At 33.8% G+C, this 25,642-nt stretch overlaps 1 pseudogene; it reads right to left on the bottom strand.

Moving 5' to 3' along the window:
- Positions 1-1,500: 1,500 nt before the first annotated feature.
- On the bottom strand, positions 1,501-24,372 carry LOC117908231 (annotated as a pseudogene).
- Between the last annotated feature and the right edge of the window lie 1,270 nt (positions 24,373-25,642).

The raw sequence follows: 25,642 nt of genomic DNA on the forward strand, positions 1-25,642 counted from the left end.
TAATCAAATTATGAAAATGTTTACAAAGTCTCTCAAGTTTAACGATTTTAAAAAGCTAATGATGCTACTTTAACAAATCAAGTTGAAGGCATGAGTGAAAATGTTGACAAAGTTTAAAATTATAGAAAAATAAGGATGTTATTTTTACAAACCAAGTTGAAGGGAGGATGTTAGTTAAACTGGATTTAGGAAGTTTCTAAAAATTAGAATTTGAGTTAGATTCTAAAATGCTTGATTTAGTTTGTATATTTTGCTGTTACAAGATTTTATACTTTACCATTATGAGTATCTATATTTTTTTAGGTGTTAATATCAATAAATAAGATGTTATGTAATAGTTGAACAAGAGCGGTGGAAGACAATAAATTTTTTCTTAATCATCTCAATTATTTAAATATCTCCCTTTACATATGTAATTACTTGTGTGCTTTTTCAACCAAATTACTGCAACATATGTGAATCTGCTGGTTGTTCTATGAAAATTCATATCAGTTGTTCAACCTGTTAAATTCTGTTATGTGTAACTTTATTTAGATCATAGCATCTTTCCCTAAGCCCGCATTTTTCTAAATATATAATTAAAATTGTTGTGTTTGCAATTTTAATGAAATCTAGCATTGGATACTTAACTACATCCCACAAAACGACAAAAAAAATGGTGGCGATTTCATGGAGGCTAACCATTTACTGCCTTTAGTCAAGGATACCCTAGGTTTTCAAGTTGTGTTACAACAGTAAAGTAATAATCTCAATCAAAACACAAAATTTAGTTTCTAAACAATTATTGTTCTTGGAACTTAAGCATCATAAGGTACTTAAGCAATCCTAGTTGGACGTTCAGTATCTAGATCTTTTCATTAATTAGTTTTTCTCTTTTTGTGCCAACATCTATTATGTCTCTCTCAAGCATGCAAGCGTAAGTGGTAGGCACCTCTTTTATGCTTTAAATTAATTGAATACTTGATCTTATTCCGCCATTCTTTTGGGTCTAACCCAAAAATACATTTACCATGCTTTCTTTTCATGTCCTCGACTTACTCAAAAGCTCATAAGTCCCATTGGATATGATGTACTGAGTTTCAGATTTTTGAAGTAAAATTATCAACATCGTCTAGCATATATACTAATAGGTTATACTCTTTTCAACAGTTTAAATTGTTTTTGTTAATAGATTATATGGATGTTTTAACACTCAAAGAAATTGAAATGCAGCCAAATATGCAGAAAAAAGAAATGGTTGTGACCAATAGTTATATTTATTCTCTTTTATTTCTATTGATATTCAAATTTTTAGGGATAGAGCATCAACAATCCTTGTGATGAGTTAATAATGTTGAGAAAAGTCAATGACTACACAATGTAGCTTAAAACCAAATATGTCATCAAAGAAGACATCAATAATCACCCCCACACAATGATATGTTGTATAATTCATTACTTGTATCAAACACAAATTTCCTTCAATGTGTGCCATGCTAATAGCAATTGATAACAAGAATCTCAACACTGAAGTCCACATAGAATCAGGTGTGCACCATATTGGGGTTGCATAGTTAGGATACTGAAAGGAGCATGAGCATAGGATGGCGAAAATTCAAATGAGAAGTGTTGTAAGATCATTGCCAAAGCTATTTTTGCCTCCATCATTGCAAAATTTTGTCCAATGCATACCCGAGGACCCCAACCAAATGGGAAAAATGAAGCTTGGTTTTTTGTTGCCTTCAAAACTCCTTCTGCAAACCTCTCTGGATTAAACTCCTTTGCATCATCCCCCCAAATTTCATGATCATGGTGAACTAGGATGGTGGGCAACACGACCTGCACTCCAGCTGGAAAACACATGTCTCCCACTTGAGTGTCCTTATGAACAGCTCTAGCAAGCATTGCTACTGGTGGGTATAACCTAAGAACCTCATGAAAAATCATGGTAACCTGTGGTAGAGAAACTTTAGAAGTTGTTGCAAGAGAATTCTTACTAAAATACATTCTAAATCATTATGAAGGACACTGAAGAATAAAGCAATTTCTTAAAATAGTGATGCAGAAGACAAAATGTTCTAAATCATGCATGACAAAATATCAAGTATGCAAAGGACATTGCATATCCCATGGATATAATAACTTAAGAACCTCATGAAAAATCATCATAATCTAGCAGAGAAATTTGAAATCATGGCATGAGAACCCGTTCCTGAGCTACTAAGTGAAAGCAAATGTTTAGTACAAGATATAAAAACTTAAGAGAAATGTGTTTTCAATTTTACTCCAATTATGGGGAAAAAAACAGAGTACTATACGATTTTAGTGAGAATCATTAAACTGAAGATTGGACTGAGTACTCACAATTTTTAGGTGATTTAATCCATCAGCTTCCGGTTTTTTATTCCCAAAAACCTGTAAAACCTCTTCTCTTGCACGAGCTTGCCAGTTTTGATGCTCGCTTAGCAGGACCATTGTCCATACAAGCAAAACTGAGGTTGTCTCTTGGCCAGCAAGATAGAATAGCTTACACTCTTCAATGACATCTTTGACACTCATTCCAATCTTCTTGTTATTTTGATGTTCTTGAATTTCTCTAAAATTGGATTCCATTAGTATACCTAATAAGTCGCTATTAGCAGTTTCGCCAGCCTTCATTGCCTTCTCCCTTTTGTTAATGATACCCCTCAACAATGCATATACTTCTTTGCTTATTTGCTTCATCCTCCTGTTCGTCTTTGTGGGTAAAAACCTGCATGCATGTTAGTAATTCTAGTAAATAAAACATCACATGAAACACACAGACATTAATTCTTATTTTCATCCATGCCTTCTACTTCTCCATTAATTTTTTGAAACTTGTATAAGGCTTCAAAGGTAGAAACTATCAAGACAATAACTAATGGTTTCATCTACACATGTGTTGCAGTGGTATCTCATCATCTTGACACAATATCCTGCAAACATAATATTGGGGATACTAAACATCAATTAGTGAAACATACTACTTTCTAAGTGTTACACAAAAGAAGTAATTGACTAAAAGGGGATGAAATGATCTTAGAGTTGTAAATCTAATATCTCTTATGCTTGACCTTGAAAAGTAATCCATTTTTAACATAAATTCTCTTCGAACATAAATTCCCTTCAACCTTGTTGACCAAACACACACTTGAGCATTGTGAAACTTTCAACCTATGAAGCGAAATTTGTGTTGGCATCATTTGTAGGTCATGAAATTTGTTCAAGAAACTTAATTTACCACACAAGAGACTGATAAAGATCTATATGGATATAAAATCAACAATTACCTTATGAGAAAAATCTAGTTCTCAATGATGGTGTTGAATTTTGAATTTTGCTTTAGTATCTGCTGGAATTTGAATTTTGAAGTTAAATTTTGCATTTGGAGTCTTGCACAAAATCTGCAACATCCAAATATTTTCTTGTTTTTATTTGGTCAAGATTTGGTTTCTATTTGATAGGAAGTAATTGTTCATCATCTAGTAGCTTGATTTTCTGTTATTCTAATGTCATTTCAGTTACAAGTTCATGTATAAATTCAACACTCTTCATCAATAAAATGTGTGTTTCATCTAATCTCTAGGGAAATGTAAGACTGATTTGAAACCAAAATTTGAGCAAACTAAATCTGCTGAAACACTGCTGCAAAAAGAAAACAAAGCCCCAAATAACTCTTTGATCTTTTGTACCAAGCAGACTCGTGTATGAATAGTTTCAGAAAAATAAGCTGCATATTTCTTGAAATATTTTTATGCATACCTCCATCCCGGGATATAAACTGACATTGTAACCTGGCTTGCAAGATGTGTTTGTTCTTTCTGGAGCTGGAATATCCTTCTTCCTTCTTCATAGCTACTACCAAATGCTGTCCGAGAAATCACATCCCCTGTCAAATTTTCACGATAGGGCCAAACATCCAACTCACATGATCCCCCCACCGATAGCTTTTTCCATTTGGTCACATGTCTCTACAACTCAAATGAAATGCCGGTAACATATTCAACCACAAAATAAATTAATAAAGACCAAAACAGGCCATTTATCACTGACCTGCGAAATAACAATTTAACTAGTTTATAAAGCATGTACTGCTTAAAGTCATCATATGTTAGGAAGAGTCATATGGGTGATGGGTGGAGGATGAGGAATATTCAGTTTTACCATGGAGGCACTGACTAAAGAAATCATAGAAAAAAAATGTGCATATTCATGAAAAGTTAGATGTACTGGTAATATTAATGAAAAGTTAGATGTATGGGTAATAAGCAAGCAAGATAAGAAAGTTGTTAAGATCTTACTGTCATATGTATCAAGTATTTTAAACTAGGAACAGACAATCCTTATGGTTCAAATTACCTATGGTTTACTTTGGCAAATAAAACTTCTGAAAATTTCTATTGGAGGCTGGAAAAAGACTTTATATGAGTAAGAAAAAAAAAACAAGGAAAAGGTAGGACACATTGGGTATGTGAAAATACTTCATTAAACTGATCGAAATATTTGGGAATTTCGATATTTATACAGGTTTTTAGTAAAAGGTTTATTAAAAATTGGTAGTTATTAAAACAATTTTTTAAATACTAATATGAAGTTATCTTTCCAAGTGTTAAAATTATTTTTTTTAAAAGACAACTTTATAAAATTCATTTCTTTTAACTTTTAAATGATAACTTTCCAATTAGTATCTAGCAACTGATGTATAGAATTGAAAATAATTTTTCAACTACCATATTTTAGAAGGTTATATATCAATCTAAGATACATGAGATGAGAAATGGGTATTCATAACCTCCAAATCTTATATATATTATCCCTTAAATTTTTTGTTCCACTGCATTCACATGTTCAATCTCTTTTCCAACAATGAGAGGGCTATGCAGAGATATTAAACTAGGGAAAAAATCCAAGTCATGGGAGAGCCTTGTGGAACTGTAATATGTCACAATTGAAACAGTTTCAATTATGGAACCGTTTGTTCACTTTCACAGTTTGTGAAAAGATTAAAAAAAATACATGGAAATTAAGGTAAAATATTCTGGTTTGGAAACTGGGCATTGAAAATTACCTTCAACTTTTCTAGATGGAAAGCTGGGTTGATGATCTTTCTACGTTTAGCCCACCGTTCGCCTTCCAAGGTCACCAGACCAGAAACCAGCAACTTGCCAAGTGGGTGTGGGGGTGGCTTTTGAAAGACATTGGACTTCAACAAAACATCCCTTATTAGCTCAGGCTCCATAATGTTTACCATTGGATTTGGACCGAACCATGCAAAGGAATTTTTACCTGCATGTTTATGCCATTATTGGATAGTGTTAGCCTTAGATTGCTTTTAGTTTGGACTTCACACAAATTCAACTTTGGGTATTAAAATTTAGTTATTATATGCTGAGTTATTATAAATAATGAAAACTTGGACCATCGAAAACAATGAAAACTTCAACCATAGTTTGTATGCTGAGTTATTATAAATAATGAAATCAAGAGGGCTATCAATATGCTTGGCAGGCTGGGTGACAGTTTTGGATAGATGCAACAATTTTAATTATTTAGCTCTGGATTCTTTCCAGAGAATATTCTGCAATCTAGCATGGCGTACTTAAGACCAAGGATGAAAGTTTCCATTTTTTTTCGCCGAAATTTCGGGTTTCAGTGGCTGGTGATACAAAAGAGGAGCCCGAATTGTCAATGGGAGAAATTTCGCCAAATTTCGGTTAAAATCAGCTAAAAAAATCATCGAAAAATGGCTGTAGGCGAAAAATCGGCGAAATCCTTAAAAAATCGATGGGTACTACAATTTATCGACGAATTTTTGGTTTGTATCGCTGATTTTTTTACCGATTTTTCGGGAAATTTCCCTATATTTCCTACCAGTCCAGCCCGCACACAGGATACAAAATCTGTCCAATTTTTTTTTTTTAGAAAAAAACATAAAAAATGTTATTTGGTAATCAGATCATGATTTGCAAGCAAAGGTTGTGTTTTTCAGCTTGACTCAAAAATCGTGGATTTAGGGTTCATGAAATTTAAATCGAATGGCACAAAAGCAAAGCGACCCCTAGAACAAATCCAGAAAACACAGGAAGCAAAAAAAAAAAAACAATCTTTCTGGTTTTCCTTGGGAGTTTTGCATGGATTTTCTCGGAAATCAAACAATGATGAATTTTCCCGGAAATCGAATGGGTGATGGATTTTCTTGGGAATCAAACAGGGGTTGTAAAAATAAAAAATAAAAATGATCAGATTAGAACCTACGAGGATTGAGAGTGGAAGAGGAAAGTAGGGCTTTTTTAGGGATTCTGTTTTCTAGAGGGCATCTTCAGAGAAGGGCTTCTTGATGCACGAGTGAGAGAAGTGGGTTTGGCCCTTTTGATTTTTAGATTTAATAGAGATCAAAAAAAAAAAAAAAAGAAACAAATCATGACCCCTATGCATCTGATGGTCCAAATTGAAGCTAGATGTGTTCCAATAGTCAGAATTGAACCTCAAGTTATGTGATAATATGTACAAATTATTGATATTTACTAAAATAAGTTTTTCATGAAACTTCATAATGAGTGTACAAGTACAACCGACATAATATAATTATGTCTAATATCGCAAATCATATTATATATATCAAATTCTTCAACAAAACAACTTTAAATTATCTATTATACTTCTAATTACATTACTACGAGGTTTTTTTACATTTTCATGAGTTTTGATCAATTTTTTGCTTACCAAAATATCCGTCAATATTTCTCCGATATATCCGTAAAATCAAGTTACCGATATATCTGTGATTACCGATATTTTCATCCTTACTTAAGACTACATCCCACAAAAAGACAAAAAAAATGGTGGCAATTTCAAGGAGGTTAATCATTCACCTAGCTTTAGCCAAGGATTAGTTACAAACAAAACCTTCCGAAAAGAAAGGGGGAGAGCCCATCTGGATGGACTTGAATCACTATGTTTTGTCATGTACTAATGGACTGAGAGTGGCTACAAAATTCGAGTTTCAAATAGTAAAATTATTAAGAGTGAGTTTGATACTGATTTTAGGAAATATTTTTAACATTTTCAACATTTGAAAATTTTTATCAAGCCTTATGTAATTACTCTTTATATAAAATTTTAATAGAAAACTCTTAAAATCTCAAATTTTAGGAATTACTCTTTATGTAATTATTTTAATTATCAACACAATAGAATTGGCATCGAAAGAAAAATTAAGATTTAGCCAATTCTGCAGTTAGCTACCAGTTCATTTATACTTTGAGCACAAATAGGTGAAAATTATTCACATTTAATACTTTGGCACGTATTAAAAATTCATCCAAAAGTTCCTTAGCTTGAAACGTCATAAATTAATTCCAACACTTGAAAAAAAAAGGTGAAAATTTGGCATAAATTAAAAGTTCTTCACAGCTCCCAGAAATTAAACAATTGAAAAGTAAAAACAGTACTTTTCAAAGTGGAAGTATAATAATTTCTTGATAAAAGAAATTGCAATATAGTTAGCAAAGATTAAGAACTACCACTGAAATATAAACCTTTGGTGTAATTTAAAAAAGAAGAATAAAAAAACAGAAAGGAAAAGAAAAATAGTTAGGAAGAGGAGCAGAAAACAAACAACTGCTTTAGGGCAGTATAAAAATGTTGACCATAATTTGAAGAAATCAGCAAACTTTAATACTATGTTGAGAAGTAATAACTCATATCGGTACCGTATTTCTTAATGAAATGACAATGGAAGGGCAGGACACGCGGAGCAATATCATCGGAGAGGCTGATTGGTCTTGAATATGCTTCTTTTAACATCATGGACATCTTTTTGAAGTCCCCATGTAATAGCCTATAAGAATTCCCAGCCAGGCCTTGCTCTCTAAGGCATCTTTCTAACCTCTTTGGCCTCAACCAACCCCAATTCAGTAGCCTCCATAAACTGCTTATGAGCACAGTAAGGAACCCAAAAGAAATTGCAACTGAGCTAAGCTTCATTTCCAGTTTGAGCGACTTCTATCAGGAGAGGTATGTTAAATCACTTCAGAGTGAGAGAATGAATTTATGCAGCCGGATGTGTATAAATTGGCCCCTATTCTGTTCCTTCGTGCCGGAAAACATAGAAGTTTTCGTTAATGCCTAATGGGGAGAAGAACGTCTAGTAGTTTAAAATCTATAAATTATCTATTTTAATTGTCTCCATCAATATGCCTTTTAAACTTCTCAATGAATTATTAATTTATTCTATATGATACATTTCAAAGTTTGTGAAATCATCACTGCTTAGTAAAAATTATATATGCCTTGAATGTAGAAGGAAAATTTTGAGCATACGGAATATGGAATTCTATTTGATGGACCAGCTCTCACTTGTGAGTCAATGGAGCACGTGGATGCTCACTTTCAGAGCCTCAAGGAGCAGCTCGCATCCCTCACATCTTGGCAGGTGTCGCAGGGTGCCTCCAGCTCTACAACTCCTGATCTGGACTTTTTGATACTCTATGTTTTTTTTTTTTTTTTGGATCAGTTTATTTTGTACACCTAACCCATCTTGGCTCAATTTATCATATATTTTGTTTGTCTAGATGTACTTTTATTTTCTTATCTCTTGTATCCAGAACCTTTTTTACTATATATGTCCATGTGTTTGCTTTTCTTTTCTCCTTTTCGTATGCTTACTGCTTCATCATGCTCCTTGTCATTTTTTGCAACAAAAAGGGGGAGATGGATTGTTGATTTGAATGAGTGTTTTGATATTCACATTGTTTTGACATCTGTTTCATGACTTGCATCCCCTTACTCGTTTACCTGATTTGATAAGATTGATCAGTTATCTTTCTTCCCACACACTACTTTACCTAGGTATGTTGGTTAGTGTGTGCAAGTTCTAGGTACTAAGGTAGTGCTCATTTTTTGGATGCGGCTTCTAGTCCTTTGCATGATAGATGATGAATTGGTTTAGACAATAGGTATTGAGAGATTTGTAAACACCATTTGAGAGTATTGAGGGGTTTATGCAATTTGTATTTTGTCACAAAATTGCCAAAGGGAGAGATTGTTCGTACATTAGGTGATGCAGTTTAAAATTGTCAATTTTGTTCTATTCATTTTGGTTTAAGATCTTTCTAGATTGTGTCTCACTCCCCATTGAAGACTCAAGGTTATTAATTGATCAACTAGGATAACATAAGTAAGTGTAAAAAGATTTGGGAAAGGCAAGTTAGTGTTTGATATGACATGGCATGGATTGAGTGGTTTAAAATTGAGCAAAATGATTTTCTAACTAGGTTTAAAAAAGGCCTAAAGCGCTCAAGCACTCTAAGAGCATTTGCGCCCTAGCAACAAAATTCTCTAGAATTTTGGAGATTTGTCTTTCTATTTTTAAAGGATTTATTTTGAGGAACTTTTTAGAATTAGTCCACTAGGTTCCTAGGCTTATATATACGTACGTTGCCTAAAAAGGTTTTTGGTTTGATGCTTTTGAGTTGAAAAAATTAGTTTGTCTTCCTGTTCCCAAAATTCTAAAAGAAACATTCATATTTGCTTCTGCCTAGTTGAGAAGGAGATTTGTATCCCCCTTAAGTGCAGAAGTGAGATCCTCTAGAAGCACATGAGATGTTGCATTGTGGATGTAAAACACAGTGTAGGTGTTAGGTAGTAAGTCTTAGTAGTAGCTTTCATCAGGTAAAATTGAGTACATACCCCATTATATATGATGGAGAGCTCCTTAAATGCATATCCTAGAATCGAAATCAATTGATACTAAATTAACACCCAATCCATATTTCAAACAAAATCTTGCAATTTCACATTTTGAGCACCAATCCATGAAAATGGTGTTTTTGGGGAGCAATTTCAATTGATTTAGGTGTGTTTGAATATGATGCAACAGGAGAAGGCTAAGAGGAACGCTATTTTTTAACATGTCATTTTTATTTTTTTTTAGAAAAAAAAAATTCAATACCAATTTCAACAATTGCTCTAGATTTTGATAATGACCTAGAGAATAAGTCTTTGTTGAATTTTTTGACATGTTGATCTTGTATCAAAAGTTTTGATACTAGTTGCAAATTTTGTTATCGTTTGCCAAGACTTTTTCCAATTAGCTCTCTTGTTTACTTTTATGACATTTTAGGTATTTTCTTGATGTTTTAAGGTTAGGTTACAAGTATAAATACATTCCTTAAAGATTTTTATGAGGAGGGTGAATGAAAAACACATATATTTAATTTCATAATTTTAATATTATCTCTATTAATTTATTTAATTCAATGCATTTTGTTAGAATGAAAATGAATGGCTAAATTCCTCATTTTTCAAGATAAGGTGGATCTCCTAAGGAAGAATCTCAGTAGAGTGCCTCTAAGGCATTAAGAAAAGTTATCCAAGTATAAAATCCCTCTCTCCCATAAATTTTGAAAGGCAAAATAACTCTACCAAAGTTAGATATATATATATCCAATTCATATTAGATTCAATGAATTCTTCTTCATAGGTTGGGAAGTCAATGTGAAAAAGTGTGACCATCATAGGAGCATATTATTTCTATGTACAATATGTTTTTCTAAATTTTAAACTCATAAAATTCCATCCTTTTAATTCGATTAGAATAACATAAACAATATGGAAGTTAGATTCTAAATCTTAAGTCTTCACATCATCAAGTATCAACTATAAGAACTCAAACTCAACACTTTAGTGGCTTTAAAGATTCCATTTTAGTGCATTTGAGGTATTTAAAAATGACCTAACGCTTGGTTTTTTTTTTTTTTTTTGTTATCAATGCCTTAGCCATTTGTTTTTGATAATTTTGTGAGTATTTTTTAAACTTTAAGGTATTTTGAAAATGAAGTGGACTTTGTGGAGGATTCTCAAAGAATAAAATGCCTAAGCAAAGAGCAAGAAAAAATTTTTAGTCTATTGTGCATCCCTCAAGTATGCTACCAAACTAGATTGTACACTCCCTCTAGCAATTTAAATTGAGCACCTTCCCCACGATTCAAAGGTTCCATGGCCCCTCAACAATTGAACCCAACAAGAGCACTCAAGTTGTGCATGTCCGTAACATCTTAATTGCACTTTTCCCTACCACTACATTAGCATATCCCTAGGGTCACTCACCATGCACTATCATGCCCCAAAACCCACTCCAAGGGCATGGCGATCTTTTCACATCTCAAGCCCAAGGGCTCAAAGTGAAAATGACACAAACATTCATATTGTAACTGGAAATTTACCAATTACCAAATTCTTGTTCAGAGTAGTAGGACAAAATTCTAAAATCTCCAAGTATCAACTTAAAAAAAAATAAAAATAAATAATAAATCAACCAATGTGTTATTGTCCAAATAACTTCAAACTCAAAATAATTCAAATAATAAATAAGTTTTAACATCTAAACAATGTCCAAAATAAAGAGAGTCTAAACAAATGTCCTAATAAAGCCAAATTTCCCTCCTCACGGTCACTCCTCGCCCGAATTGAGGTTGCCTGAAAGATTATCAATAAAGGGGGATGAGCTCAAAGCCCAATAAGGAACATTAATATAGTTTCATGGATCAAACATTTTCAATTATGCTTGCAAATAGGAGATATAACATACACTTATTTTTATAAAAACTTTTGAGTTCAAAATGCTAATACATTCAAACTTTTCAACAAAATTTTCTCATATCCATTTCAAAACAATTTCTCATTAAACCAAATTGAATGCATTGAAAATATCTTTACTCTAGTTATTGTATGACAAATGATGACCAATTAGGTGGGATTTCACAATTGAGTAACTAGTTTCAAATTTGTTTCATTTAAGGTGAACAAAACCAAATGTCAACAATTATAACCCGTTGACTAAAGTCATAAGGTCAACTATTATAACTCGTTGACTATGGTCATATAATATCAACTATTATAACCCGTTGACTAGGGCTGAAAATGTTAACAATTATAATCCGTTGACTAGGGCCATATAATCTAGAGTCAAACAGTTTATTTCATTAATTCAAACTTACAAAACAAAACATCATATCTCCTCAATTTTTCATTTTTCATAAACAAAGAAAATACTCAAATATACTTTCCATACAAAACATATATTTGATCCATGCTTAAAGATAAAAATAATATTTTTACACATTTCAAAATACAATATAAAAAGAAAGTTATTTCATTTTACAAAAATCTGCATTAATTTACTTTACCTTTAAGAAGCACTCAAAATCTTGAAGTATTTAACTCTAAAGAATTTCCTCCTCACCTAACATAATATCATACACAATATTGATTATTGATTATTGATTATTTATCTAAATATATAAATTTGAAAATCCTAAAAATATTTTATTTCGTATTAGGGATCCTAATTAATTTCTTATGTTAATGTTATTACCATCCAATATTATTTTCAACTTCCTCAACAATAATTTATTTCTCTTTTCTAACTTATCTAAATTAAATCTTTTAAGAATATTTATTTGCATTAAACTATTATTACTATTATTTAAATCTCCTACTAAAACTTAACAAATACCCCATGCAATTTTTTTTTCCCAACAACTCCACACCAACTCCATTCATTATTATTATTTCTTTTATTATTATTATTATTATTGTTGTTGTTGTTGTTGTTGTTGTTGCTATTATTATTATTAATTTCAATACGCAATAACACCTTAACCTATTTCTCTTCCAAGCCATCAATGTCCTTTTCTTCCTCATTGTTTACCAACTTACCATTTACTTCCTTTCCTAGATCAACGTGCTAGCCATTTCATAGGTTTTTTTTTTCAACATGTCAAATCCTTCCTACCTACACACATTTTTCATCATTTTTTTTCTTCTCTCTAAAGTCCAAACTTTTAACCTCCATACTCACAAATTTTATGTAATTTTCACATTCGAAACTATATATATATATATATATATATATATATATATATATATATATAGATCTATTCATTTGAGTAATCAAAATTTGTCGATCTCCATTAATAAATCAAACTATGTTCATAAATTTTTAATCTTTTTGACCTAGAAATTAATTAAACGAATTCTAATCAAAGTTGAGATATTCCAAAGAATATCTGAAGTGTTCAAAACTAATTAACGGATATAAAATATTAATTTAAGGATTAAAAATCTTACTTGAAAAATTGATCTTCAAACCCCGAACCTCCAAATCTTCAACCGCATGCACTCTAATCTTTTTGATCTCTGTGTAAAAGGGTTTTTCGAATAGAGAGGATGGGAAAAAGCTAATTTATACCTAGGGGTTTTAAATATGAAAAGACTTTTTTACCCTTATTAAATTACTTAATTAATTATTAATTTCTAAATTATGATTTTACCCCTAAATTGGGTTTGGGGCATTACATGCACAATGTTCCCACTCTTGTAAAGGTTGCACACCTAAGAAAACTCTTTCCAATGATTTGTACACTCACCAAAGCAAGCCTTAAGTCATCATCTATACTATCAATTCTCCCATACCAATTGCATTGAAAGCCAAGTGTTCCCACCAACTCCGAGCTGACAAGTTAAGTACAAGAAAGATGGCTAGTTGACTGCATTGACACATGATCTGATCCCCAACATGGGCAAGAGGCAGTTCTAGGAGAATAGTTTGAGCAATAAGAATGGATTACCTAAAGGGAAACCCATCTATAAATAGAGGATTGTTTGGGCGTTCGTACGCACACACACACGCATGCACACACACACACACACACACACACACACACACACACACACACACACATATATATATATATATATATATGTATGTATGCATGTATGGGGAGAAAAAAAGAAAAAAAAAAAAGGAATGTTGAAGAGTTTGAATCTTTAATGGAGATGATATAAACCTTTTTAGGATTTAGTTAGGAATTTATTTTGGTAATTAAAATGACAATTAATTATTTGGCTAGGATTTGTTAGGTAGTTTCCTATTTCTTTCTATATATTCTCCTTATTTTTGTAGGTTTCCTACAATTATATATAGAGGACATTTTTTCTTCTTTTCTCTATGAACGAATATATGACTAGGTAAAATTAAGCTATAGGTTTCTTAATGGTATCAAAGCCAACTTCTGATTACTAGGAATAATGGTTAAAATAGCAATGATATGTGCTTCCAATTATGATAACAACTTGAATGAGGCAAAAAGAAAACCTATCCCTCATTAGAATTTTGTGACCAATGGTCATGGTCACTCTTCTTAGCTAATTACCTCTCACAAATTAACTTAATGGAGAAAATTATCTTTAATGGTCTCAATTTTTCAAACCTTTCATTTGTGGGCATGGACAAATTGAATATTTTATTAGAGCAACATCAATACCACAAGGAACAATTCTCATCGAGACATAGGAAGTAGAGAATGCCATGATTATGTCATGGCTGATCAACTCAATGGAACTCAAGATTAAGAAGACAAACATGTTCATGCCCATAACTAAAGAGATCTAGGAGGCTACCAAGGAAACCTATTACAACTTGGTAACTTGCTCAGGTCCACAAGATAGGCATATAAATAAAAAATACCAAGCAAGGTAATATGAATGGAATTCAGTACTATAATACACTCAGAACTCTTTGGTAAGAACTTAATTTGTTCTATGATTATGAATAACATTGTGCACAAGATAGTGAAATGTTTTAAAAGATGATTGAGAAATATTGAGTATTTTCATTCCTAGTGGGGTTTAAATAATAAACTAGACGAGGTTTAAAGTAGAATTCTTAGTTGTGAATAATTCTAGCAAAATCTGATACCACTTTACTTAACACTACCTTAGCTATAAAAAACAGTAAGCTTCACATTTCGGCCAATGATCTAAAATTCAAAAGGATCCATGGAAGGCTATAGTGTGACCATCATCTCTTCTAAATGCTTCCAGAATTCAAAATATTCATTGTCAAGTGATTAACCATCATTTTTTCCAAATGCATCTTTAGATGTCATATACCCAAAGGTGTTCAAATTCGTAAGATATTGACCAAGTCTAGATATTAAGAAGAAAGTATATCATCCGCTACCATTAGAAAAAAGAAGATACATTATCCTCTACTAGTGAAAGCACATATGCCATCATCTCAACAAGTCAAGCATGCGTACAAATCTGTCTTCTTGGTCTTCTAATTGCTGTTGAGTAAGTATTAAGGAAGTACTTAATTTGAAGCATCTCTTTATCATCTATAGTGGTTGTAGTTGCTAATCCAATAATTGTACTCCTTTGAAATTGGTACAAATTATTCTTCCTTATTCCTCGCGTCACCATAAGTTTACTTGGCATAACTTTCAAAATCCCATCTTTTATAGTAACACTATTGAACCCTATGGGTTCTAACACTCCCATTGAGATGAGACACTTATTCATACTAGGAACATACCAAACATCACTCAAAATTTTATTTGATTCATCATGAGTCTTCAACTAGATGGTATCTATTATTGTTATGTCACAAGCATTATCATTCCCATGTAAACAACTCCATCTTGTAGTTCTTCAAAGCAAGAAAACCACTCCTTGTAGGAATGCATGTGAAGGTGGACCCAATATGCAAAATCCATTAATCTAAGTTATAAAACGAGGATAAGCAAACCAAACCAAAGTTTGACCCATATTCTCAAACTTAGCCACACAAGCATCGAATACTATCTCTTCTTTATTCTTTTTCTATAGCTAAGGACAATCATTATTCTGACACTACCAAAAATTAAGTATGGTTGACTAATTTATATTTACTTTTACGACAAATTTAAGTTGACACAAATTTCTAACACACCTATTCCATCACAAATTGAATTGTCTAACGCTTATATGTAACTATTTACCAATAGTAATTGCAACAACAAATACCCGTCGACAAAAATATTATTGCAATGGATTTAAACCATTGCAAATGTTCAACTAATATACTTTGTCCCAAAATCAATTTTCCTGTAAAAAAGAAAAAGAAAAAAAAAAAAAAGTGAACTTTCATAAATAATTTTTTCTATGAAAATTACTACTCACTAAAACAGTTTTATTATAGTGGATAATAATACCACACATAATTTGTTCCAAAAATAATTGTTGTCTTATGAATATAAAATCTTTTAACCATAGTTGTATGATAAATACAATCTAGCTAGTGACAAAACAATTTTATGATTATTTTTTTAGGTTCATACAATATTTACATTTTTTTTAATTATAATAGTTTTAAAATTTTAATATTTTTAACTACTTTTTATTGTCCATTTTAGAAAGAAATAAATTAAAAATTATTGATATATATATATATATATATATATATATATATATATATGATATGATATAATGATATAATAATATTTAAAATTTAAAAATACATTTTATAGAGATTTATCTAATTTGAATGTTTAATAACATAAAAAAATGATAGTACATGTATAAGTATTTTTATTTTAAAATGTTGATAATTTTATTTATAAATTTATATTTATTTTATATTTTAATTATTTTACAAAATACACAAGAATCAAAATTAATTAATTTATAATAATTTTATTTTAATTAGTTTATAATAATATATATATATATATATAATAATATATATATATATTATAATATATATATAATTCATGCATGTATAATTTATACATAATATGTGTTTATATATAGATAATCTTTATAATATAAATGCATAAGTATAGAATATTTACATTTATGAATCTTATATACATTCTTTATATTGCACATAACAAAGTTGACTTGGTGGCATAGTTGATTCCTTTCAAACTTGAGGTCAAGGGTTCAATCTCGAGAAACAACATCCAAGCCAATATCCAAAACTAGCAAGGAGAGGAGTGTACAAGATGCTCCATGTGAATGTAATGAAATCGAAATTTCATGACAACCTAAAATCTTTTATTATTTACATTTCTCAACCAACTTAATCCATTGGTAATAGTAACGGTCTAAATCCATTGGATAGCTTGTCGCTAAATATTTTTTATTGGCAACGAAAAATTCCCATCAATAGACTTTTGCCAACACACCTTTCCTTGACTACCATGGGACAAGATTATCAATTGGTAAATGTTTATTTCGACCATGTATATCAGTGGAGAAAAGTCAAATTCCTTGTAGTGCGATGACCCTTGTCATGAAAAAGGACACATTCATCTTTTGCAAGTATACATTTAAATTAAGAATTGTCTCATTTTCTAGGTTTTCAACTTTGAGATTAGTCATTAACTGTTAAAGCTTCCAATGATATATCTCTATGATTGCTTTGGTCCTTCTTCCTTTATTTAGAGCTTAGCAAAGTGGAATGCACAACATCAAAAGTAATCTTATCCTTACCATAAAGTAAGGTGATGGTAAGATTTTCATACACATCAAGAAGCAAATTCAATAACAATAAGGCCTTATTCTCATCTTCAATGATCTCATCTAAATTCAAAAAATTTGCTCGGATTCTATCAAATGCAAGCATATCATCATTCATAGACATATCTAGTTGATACTAGAAGCAAAAAAGTTTTTTCTTTAAATATAGTTGATTTTCTAGACCTTTTTTCATATAGTTGTCCTCCAATGTCTTCCATAAATGTTTTTGTGTATATCTCTTTCATAATGGAATAATTTTAAGCTTCAACAAGATATAAGTGGATGGAACTATAAAATTGACAATTGATCCCTTACCCACTCTTTATCATTCATGTTTTCAGGTTTTTCTTCCAAAACAATATCCAAATCCTATTGACATATCTAATTAATGCCTCTTACTGCCACATTCCAAAAGTACTAGTCCTATCAAATTTCTCTATTACAAATTTCGCATTAGTAACCATAGTTTTAACTAACGAAGTTTTTGCCTTTTCTTTTAACTAGTGCAATAACAAATAACCTTGAACTAACCTTGAAACCAACCTTGGATAGAACTAATGCTCTTATACCATTTTGTTGTGCTTTAACCTAATCCCACAAGACTTCCAAAAGCACCAAATAAAATACAAACTAAACTAGTCCATAAAATAAAGAGAAATAGCAAGAGAAATAAAAATAAAAGAGAGTACACAATATTTACGAGGTTTAGTAAGGATGTCTTACCTATATCATTGGACAATGATGATCAATCCACTAATCTTCAAATCAAAATTACAAAATCAAGTCGGGAAAGCTTCTCTCATGAAGTGGCTCCAATTACAAAGATTGACTGAACCTACTCTAACAACTTTGCTAAAGTCATTCTCACACTACTATGATGAAAGGACTTAGACTCATTTATAGAACCTAAATAAGTCCCTGAGCCTTGACAAAACTAATTCATAATTCCTATGGGACAAGGACTCTTAGAATATAACAAATTATAAAATCATAATCCTTATAGGACAAGGATCCTAAATATATTAAACTCTTAATTGAGCTAAAAGCCAATACCTAATATAGAACCTACACCATATTTTCCATAACTCTACTAAGTAGCTGATTGTTATGCAAAATTATCACTTTCAAAAGTTAAATAAGCATTTTGTAGACCCTCCATTTTATCACTTCAGCACATGTCTTTAAGTGCTCTTTCGATACTCCATAGTATTCCCTGGTGGCACATTATTACTCATGTAGCTTATCTTTTCTGAGCCACTTTAGAGACTTTGGTTGGGGGGTTTATCTGGCTCCACATTGTGACTCTTGGCAACCCTGATTTAGACTTAGGTGTTTTCTTCCTTTTTAGGATAGCTTTTAGATGAACTTTTAGGATAGCACACTTAGGCATGTTTAGGTCACTTAGGCCCACTTAGACTCACTTGGGCCCATTTTGCACACCTTGACCCACTTAGGTTTATCTAGTCTTGCTTAGGTCACTTTTCAAGTATGATTGCATGGCTTGTATGACTGACATGTGTTTGATTTTTTTTTAATTTTATTATTATTTAGTTTTATTCATTTTACCTATTCATTTTTTAGAAAATTGCATGAGAATTGAGATTTTAGTTTTTCGTAATTGCATGAATTGATACTCATATATTTTTTTGTTTAATCTATTTATTTATTTTATCTTTTTGGGGAAATTGTGTGAGGTTGCTTCCATTCTTTTTAAAGACACAATGATCCATGTGCACCACTATTGGGAACCTTATGAGGAGAATATCATTAGTGGACGATCATTTGACCATGACAGGAGCATCACGTGTCTTCTATAGAATTCCCATCACCATTACCAGATGTCCCAAAAAGCACCATTACATGCCCATAGAAAACATAGTGATCACCACACATTCTAGATGATTCACGCGTGAGGGGCGTGCATGCACTTGGAGTTTGATTCATCCCCATTGCAGTCGTGCCATTTGATTCTGGCTCAGATGGGTGTTATCAATAAAATTTATAAAACCTAAATCACCTCACACTAGGGTAGCATAGCTAACATAGTATAATGGCTCTAGGATCGTCCACAGGGATGGGTTTTCATCATACAGTTGACTTAACTGAAGGAAATAACATGGTGCTTTTTCTTATGAAGTTAGCTTTAAAATAAATTGGAATTGTGGTTGCAAAGATTGATTTTAAGTTAAGCAAAAACAATAAGTGAAATTAACTACAAAGAAAAGGTCTCTTGGAGCTTTAGGTCACTAGATCGAGTTCCTTAGGCAAAGGGGGAGATTCCGAATCTTCTCCTCGCATTGGGGATAATAACATAAAGGATGGTTATCTCCCGAACCGATTTTATATTTTGTAATTAAGATTTGATCCAAAGGTTTCATGGAAAATGATAGTTGCTTCCCATTAATGGCTTCAAACACTAAAGACTCTCACCTTGAACCACCTTCCAATGGCTCGTAAATGATAACTGATTACTACCAAAAAGTGCTATTTTGTAGACCTAATTATAATGGTTTTAAGCACCTTTGTGTAGTAATCATATTCATTTAACCCAATTAATTCATTAAGGTCCTTAGTACTTGGTTTTAACCATTTTGTGGCAAGTTTACACGTTTTTATCAGCTTATGAATCAATTCAAGCATGCCAAATGATGGAGGAGCTACTTGGACAAGTTAAAGCAAGGATTTTGGAAGCTCAAATTCATAAAGAACCAAGCTTTGGAGCTCCATAGCCCTTTGCCAAAGTCGTTCAAAGTATGCAAGGAAAGAACAATGGAGAAGAGGAAAACAGAGGACAGCAGCTGCAGTCTTCCTTCGCACTTTTGGGGCACTTTCCGAAGTCCATTTTCTACATTCTATATACTGTTTCAAAGCTCAGGAAGTCAAGAATCCAACGCTTCAAACCGTGTACGATTTGGAGCTGAAATGAGGAAGATATGGCCTTCGGAAGACAACTGCATCAAACCTTGCGAAAATTTTGCAAGGTGAATTTCTCCTTGCGAAATTTCGCAAGGGGATTTTCCTCATGGTGCGAAATTTTGCCATTTCACAACGTTGCGAAATTTCGCAAGGAGGATTTAGGCACATTGCGAAAATGCCAAATTTCCTCTGTTTCTCCACGCACGCACCACCGACTTCCCATATATTTTTAGCTTGATATTTTCTCATGTAAATTCCTTTTGTAACCTTGTAATCAACCAATGAAAAGGTTGCTTTTGTAATAGCTCTTGTAATTTAGCTTGTTATTGTCTTTAAATAGAGGTGAAGAGCCTTAGACGAAAAAGCTTGTAACCTGTAACCTTAGAAATTATAAGAGCACTTTTGTTCAAAAGCTTCTTTTCTCCTTTCTTTCTCATTTTCTTAGTAGCCAAACACCCTTGGAGGATGAAATCCCCAAGGATGAGAGGCTAAAACCTTTTAGTTTCTTGAAGTAATGGATGCCATGTGAAGCTCCCGTGTCAGGATGGAGATTTCCAAGCCATAAATGTAAGTAGCCGAGCATCATAAATGTTTTCATTCAAAGTAAGCTTTTAATCCCTCTGACTTGCTTTGAATGGCCAATACTTGATAACCTTTTGGTCTCAGTGGATTCTTATTGTTAGATCCACTGACGTTCATTAGTTATCTCCTACGAGCCATTGTATTGCAAGTGGAGGAGATGTCCTATATCAATAAAAGAGCATTTATGAGGTTCAGTTACCCTTTTTGTAAGTTTTCAAGGACTAAAACTTAGTTGTTAAACTCATACCGGTTCGGGAAGTAAGCATCACCTTAGTTGCTTCCCCAACTCGAGGTGAAAAGTCCCAAAATCTCCATTTTTACACAGTGAGTTAAGCATGGCTATCCAAAGCTTTGAGAAACTTCTTTTTCCATCTTTAACCTATTTTCATGTTAGTTTAGTTTACAACACCTTCATCTTTTTATGTTTTCATCTTAACCTAATTTTTATTAAGAAAAGTTCACTCCATCCTCCGAACTTCACCAGTTAAAGTAAAAACCCATCCCAGTGTTCGATCCTAGAGCCACTATGCTATAGTAGCTTTGCTACTTTAGTGTAAGGACGTTAGGTATAAATTTTGTTGATACCCTTACATGCCAAGCTACCAAGAGTCGGGTTATCAATAACTAATAGACATCCATGGATCTAGCAATAAGCATCCATGGAATCCAAAAACCTTACCAAGTATTGGCCATTCAAGGTGATTTTAAGGGATTTAAGGCTAAACTTTGAAATAAAAACCATTGATGGTTAACAACTACTATCGTTTAAAGCAAGGACAACGCCCACCTTTGCATTCAGGTCCTTCACCTAACTTCCATCACTCTAAGAGACGTAAAACCTAGCCACTCATCCCCTAAGAAATCATCCTCAAAGGTTGTTTGGCTAGAAAGAAAAGTGAAAACAAAATGAGAAGGTAAGGCAGAGCAAAAGCTCTGCATATTTCTTACTATGGGAATTTTACAAGTGTTTAATGAAAAACATCCCTCATAATATCACACATATCTCTCTCCTTATATATCTCCTACCGAAAAGATATATAAAAATATATAAAAGAAAATATCTAGGTTAGTTACAAGGAGAATCTAGGAAATTACACAAAATATCTGAAGATAAAAATCTAACGAAGTCGGTGCACAAGAAGATTTCGCATACCATGCGAAATTTGGCATGGTGTGCAAAATCCTCTAGCTGCCTCAAGAGGTTTCACATGGTGTGTGAAATTTCGCACAGCCATGCGAAACTACTTGTTGTTGGATTTCTTCCTCTGGTTTTCCTCCTTGCATCTCTGATTGGCTTGGCAAAGAGCTATGAAGTGCTCAAAAGTTTGGATTCTTCATGAATTTGAGCTTTAACTTGCATTGCCATGGATTTCACCAACTTTTCCCTCATTCTTGGCTTGTTTCAATGGTCAAATAGCTACCAAAAACACCAAAACTTGCCAAAAACTTATTAGTAACCTTTGCTAGGTTCCTTAATGTGCCAATTGAGTTAAAAAGTATTAACTACTACTCAAAAGTCTTTAAAATAGTTAGTTTCAAGCTATAGAAGAGCACTTTTTGAGTAGTAATCACTCCCCCCAACCGCATATTGCTAGTCCCTTAGCAATGAAGGAGAGATAAAAAAGAATAGACAGTAAAATAATTTACAAAATCATGCTAATCACTCCAAAAAAATTCCAAGTGGCATGATGCGGATTATACTCTCTCATGGAACATCAAAGAGGCAAAACCCAACCTTCAACAAGAGTCATCAAATCTCCTGCCTAATTACAATTTATAAAGAGTAGGCATTATGCAGATTTAAGCAACAAAAGAATTTCCACTCCCAAAGATCCAATCCTTATTTTTCCATAAAAATCTAAGTGTGTTAAGCTTATTAGTTTCCAATTATAGTATGTCAAACTATTCTCTCCCCTCAACCTAGTTCTTTCTTAAACCTTAGCAAACTGACCAACCTTCAATAGGCTAAAAACGCACCTCTTTTATTTCATAATTTTTTTTTCATTGTAGGAGTGCAATGCTAAAGGTATTGTTTTCTAAAGCGTCCATGTAACGAGGATCCATCGATGACTCCCAACCAATCAAGGTTTAGGGCATCAAGCTTTAAGGATTTTTTGACCACTAATTCCTCAGATTTTTCCCCGGACTTTTGAGATTGAAATTCAATACCCAAGCACCTACAATATGTTAAACTCCACCTATTCACCCTTGTAACGAGCATTGAGGTTGGTGACTCCTAACTAATAAAGGCTTAGGGCATAAGGTTTTAAAGACTTTCATCATATACCCCTCGGACCTTGCTCGGGTTTCAAGGTAAGTGAAACACTTTGTCCTTTGTTCTTTTTTTTTTTTCGAAAGCTCATTGGCCTTTTATAAGGTGTCCCAACACTATTAAAACGAGGTCAAAGGTACCAAGTCAAAATTTTCCTAAGTTCAGGGGGTGAGATAGTTTTTCATCTTATAATCGAAACCTAATGTGCGCAGTGTGTGGTAAGATTAAAGTGGAAGAAATAAGGTTGAATTCAATAGGAGTTCAATACTTCATCAACTTCAGTAAGTATAATACAAACTCTAAGATTCAAGTAAAAAAGGCAAGAACTCAATTTCTCCCATTTTATTTTGAGAATTCCTTAATAACCATGGAGAGTAGGGTAAAAAACTTTTAAAATTAAGCAAAAAGTAACTAAATTAACAAATTAACCTAGCATTATTTAACAAAACTTCCTTCCTCAACTCTCCCCCCAATCGAGCTCCACATTGCCCTTAATGTTTCTAGAGCAATTGAAAATAAAGGGAGGAAGGGGTACCTCCTGAGTGAAATGGAGTCTGAGTAGTATAGGAGAAACCACATGAGTCAAAAAACAAAAGGGTAATGAGTAGAGGGAATAGGAAAATGCTAAGTATAATAAAAAACATGATGTTTATATATTAATATGAGAAAGTACAATATAAGATATGATCATGTATATTCAATCCCAAAATATAAAATATCAAAACAAGGACAAATCTCCAGTTATATAACATGTAAATACAATAAGTTAAAGAGATGCTCTATGATCAAGTGGTGGGAGCCTCAGGTGGAGATGATGCATCCTCAGGCGTAGCTGTGACTATAGGAGGCTCATCCTGAGGTGGTGGAATCCGGACCTCTACTGGTGTAGTGGCCTCAGTTAGAGCTATAGGTGCTGAGGATGTGGGAAGGTCAAGTTGAGGCGGAGGTAGGAGTCCCAAGTGCTACTGAATCTGGTGGAGAATAACAGTCTGTTGGTCCTGATGAGCACGCATCTCAGCCATCTGCTGGAAGAGAGCAGAATGAGTGGTGGTGAGTGTTTGAAAGGTATGCACCAAGGCGGGAAACTCCAAAGCCGATATGGTAGTGGACTGCTCAGATGTAGTCGGCACGACTGGTGGAACAGTAAGAATAGTAGGTGGAGCAGCAGAAGTAGCCTCAGGTGTGGGCACTGGTGGTGTGGTCTTTGCCGGGATCTCGCCATGCTCTAGTTGTAGAGGCACTGGTTGTGCTACCATGGGAGGGGCTTTAGGATGTGTAGAATAGCCCGCCAACTAATTCCATTTGTCGAGAGTGAATCGCTCTCGACAAAGGCGGCAGCGCTCGAGCCAAGACTCAGTAGAAAAGCCCAAATACTCCAAGATCTGGCATAGTAACCTTGGAAATAGTAGTGGAATGGTGTCGGCCCTCCGGAGCTTCTTCCTATGGAGCTTCTCCTTAAAGTGGATGAGGGAGGGCATGATCAGGTGGTCTAAGCCAAAGTAGAAGCCCTTGGATATATGGAACAACGCGTCCAAAATAGCTTCTCTCCTCTATACTGAATGTTGCAATGGAAAAAGGTTGGAGCACAACACCACGTCTATGAGGAGCATCCCAGGCGGAAGCTCCTTCCGTAGAAGGACCGAATCAGTAGAGGTCCCCTTGGATAATATGTGGACCATGTCCCTCTGAGATACGGGGGACCACTTTCGGAAAGCGGATGGATCCTCTGGCTCATAAGGAATCTATAGAGCCTCTATAATATGTCTCGCCTCAAGGACACGAGGACGTCCATCAATACTGAAGTGAATTGCGGTAGGACTCCGGACACCCTAAGTAGTCATAGACTGGTAAAATTCTAGTGCTACTTTGGGATAGAAAAACTCACGAGGAGTCATGAGGTGCTCAAGGTGGTACCTCTAGAGTAGGCCGTAGGAATCTCGAAGCTCAGGCTACTGTCGCATGGCCTCCTGATCAAGATTGTAGCTCTGAGTGGAAATGTCTGGCTTTACAATCTGAGTTGCCCTCAATGGGCGGTGCTGTGACCATCGGACATTTGATAATCGACTCTGGTGACATGTCAAAAGGTAACTCAGAATCTGTCGGAGGCTCACAGGCTCTAGATGACTCCCCGGGACCTGGAGTCCTGGTCGTCTTGGCCGGAGGGCACCGTACTGAACTCTTAGGGCGCGAAGTAGTGCCCCTGGGGTAGTAGGTGGTCTCCTAGTCTCGTACATGCAATGAGAAGCAGGTGAGGAAGGTCCAATTGCCTTTCCACCTTCGGAAGGTGGAATCTATGGGGCCTCCGTGGCTTGAGAGGGGGAATCACTCGGCACTTGAGCCGAGGAGGGTCTCTACCTCGTGGTGCATCTCGGTGAAGGGGTGGGAGGGGCTCCTCGGGTCCGCGCCATGTTAGAAATGAAAGAGGAGCCTTGGGTTCATGCTCTAAGGGGGCACGGTATCGACTCCTCTATATGAGATGCTCGCGGGGCTCGGAATCGAATGGAGGAAGGGTGAGATCGCAAGGTG

The sequence above is a fragment of the Vitis riparia genome, chromosome 19, assembly GCF_004353265.1.
Source record: "Vitis riparia cultivar Riparia Gloire de Montpellier isolate 1030 chromosome 19, EGFV_Vit.rip_1.0, whole genome shotgun sequence".
In the NCBI taxonomy this organism is placed as follows: Eukaryota; Viridiplantae; Streptophyta; class Magnoliopsida; order Vitales; family Vitaceae; genus Vitis; species Vitis riparia.